A 2,500-nucleotide genomic window follows, 5' to 3' on the forward strand; every position below is an offset into this window, starting at 1 on the left:
AAAGTAAGGCCCCAAAACAGGTACTTCCGGTTGACCTTTGACCTCCAAATTTTGCATGGTAATAGATCTCCAAATTTGCTACCATGAAATTCTTGTCCGTTTTTTATAAAAATGCTGACGTCAGCAGTTAAAATTTTTTGAAATTTTAGAATTTATGAAGGTTTGACCGTGCACTTTGTGACGTCATAAGTCTGGTTCTAGCCAAAGTCACACAAAAATATTCCGCCATTTTTCTTAAAATGCCTTTGTTTATAAGTTTGCTTTTTATGATTTCGTTAAAACGTTGTAGTTACTGAGAAAAAATTGTCAAAAAATGCATGTAAGAACCGTCCTATACAAAACACACTGGACGGTTTCTATTGTCAAAAACATTAAACTGTTAATAACATGAGAACGAGGCTTTCCAGCACCAAGGTTCTACAGGCAATTTTTCTTCTTACTAAATGGCCTATCCACTGACAAATATCTGCATCTACTTTTAAATGTTTCACAAAAGTTATTACTATTATATAAGTAAAATGATGACATTATGTTTAATAAGAGAGTATTATCAGATACGTATGTGTGAAACGGTGAAGTCTTAAGTAATAACTGGCTTGTGGCAGCCAAGCGTTCATAGCGACGTTGCTTTTTGATCCTTCGATGTCGGCTCTTCCTATCATTGTGAAGCAGAATTCACCAAGTGTTGGATTGTTCACTCCACTAATAGGGAACGTGAGCTGGGTTTAGACCGTCGTGAGACAGGTTAGTTTTACCCTACTGATGAAGTGTTGTTGCAATAGTAATTCTGCTCAGTACGAGAGGAACCGCAGATTCAGACAATTGGCATTTGCACTTGCTTGAAAAAGCAATGGTGCGAAGCTACCATCTGTTGGATTATGACTGAACGCCTCTAAGTCAGAATCCGTGCTAGAAAGCAATGATAATTACCTCTGGATAATCTTAGGCGAACAAGAATAGAACGGCTTCTGTCGTTCCTAAGTCCCAATGCACTGAGTCGGAGAAAAACCGTCGAGGTGCTGCAACTATCAAAATCTAAAATTTCCAGAGATAAATCCTATGCAGACGACTTAAACAAGAACGTGGTATTGTAAAAAGTAGAGTAGCCTTTGTGCTACGATCTTCTGAGATTAAGCCTCTGTTCGACAGATTTGTCACTTTGTGACAAGTCCTTTTTTTAACCAACTGCTTTGTACCGTGGAGTACCAGTTATCTTGTGCTTACCTGAACTTTTTTTTTAAAAAAGGTGATGCGTGCGTGCTGTACCATTCATCTTTATCACCTCGGTTTAATATTTGGAGACACAGATGTATGGATTAAAAGTGTATGGATTAAAGGTGTATGGATTACAACTGTATCGATTACAACTGTATGTATAGATTACAAGTGTATGGATTACAGCAAGAATTACGGACTAGGGCTATGTTCAGGGTTAAGGTAAAGCCTAGGCTGGGGCCTAGGGGTAATGCTACTGCTTTGGATACGGTTGTGGGTCTTTTTTTTAAAAAAAAAATTTTGGTGGTGTGGCGTACCCTCTCACTTCTTCAATTTCTCAAGCCGTTTATGTGTTATGCCGTATTTTGTTATTTTCAGGTCCCATGAGGCTTAACCGTCATAAAAATATGTTCGGAATGTTGCTGGGCCTATCAGTAACAAACGCGCATGCGTTACGGCACATTCCGGTTAACTTTAAAAAAAATCGATTTTTTTTCCTAAGTCCCCACTTTAGTGTCAGAAACTGGAAAAACGTGCTATATAATGTAGAGAGGGTAGAACAGAGAAGCAATGAGAAATGATGTGAACTCGACTAGAGTTTGGTTGTTATTGTTTCTTTGTGACACAATCTCTTATGCGTTGGTATCAGAGTTTATTTGTGTTGCTGTAAAGACTGTTGAGTTGTCATTCAGTTCTTACGGTAATACGGCTCTGGCTCAAGCAATGAAATGCAAGTCAAATTTTGTTCTTGCAGGACATTACTTATGTGTGTGCACGGGCTAACTGCTAGTCAAGTAGTAGTTTGTAGTCTCTAAAGATAGTGATATCTTTCTCATTGGTGGCTCTTGTGATGTTGGCAGATGCTGTTCAACTGATCCTGGGTTACTGAGAAGGAACGGTAGAAGGGCAAACACTCTGAAGCGTATGAATTGCAGCTATTTCTAAAGAATTGGCTACGATTTTACGTTGACGATTGTAGATACGAACGCCTGCGCCTGCAACACGTTACGTATTGCAGGTTGTAGTGTGTTTAAGTGAATGTAGCTGCTTGCTATTTCACGACCGTAGTTACCTGGTTGATCCTGCCAGTAGTCATATGCTTGTCTCAAAGATTAAGCCATGCATGTCTAAGTATAAGCACTTGTACTGTGAAACTGCGAATGGCTCATTAAATCAGTTATCGTTTATTTGATTGTACTTTACTACATGGATACCTGTGGTAATTCTAGAGCTAATACATGCGAAAAATCCCGACTTCTGGAAGGGATGTATTTATTAGATTAAA

At 38.7% G+C, this 2,500-nt stretch overlaps 1 non-coding gene and 1 pseudogene across 1 annotated transcript in view; both read left to right on the forward strand.

The window, feature by feature from the left end:
- The window catches only part of LOC130620588 (large subunit ribosomal RNA), a 7,098-nt pseudogene extending 5,943 nt beyond the window's left edge, over positions 1-1,155 (forward strand).
- Positions 1,156-2,284: 1,129 nt separating this feature from the next.
- Positions 2,285-2,500, forward strand: part of LOC130657401 (small subunit ribosomal RNA) — a 1,802-nt gene continuing 1,586 nt past the window's right edge. Inside the window, exon 1 of the ribosomal RNA XR_008985134.1 lies at positions 2,285-2,500. This exon is cut by the window's right edge and continues 1,586 nt beyond it. This is a non-coding gene — a ribosomal RNA (small subunit ribosomal RNA).

This window comes from Hydractinia symbiolongicarpus, chromosome 1 (assembly GCF_029227915.1).
Source record: "Hydractinia symbiolongicarpus strain clone_291-10 chromosome 1, HSymV2.1, whole genome shotgun sequence".
NCBI lineage: Eukaryota > Metazoa > Cnidaria > Hydrozoa > Anthoathecata > Hydractiniidae > Hydractinia > Hydractinia symbiolongicarpus.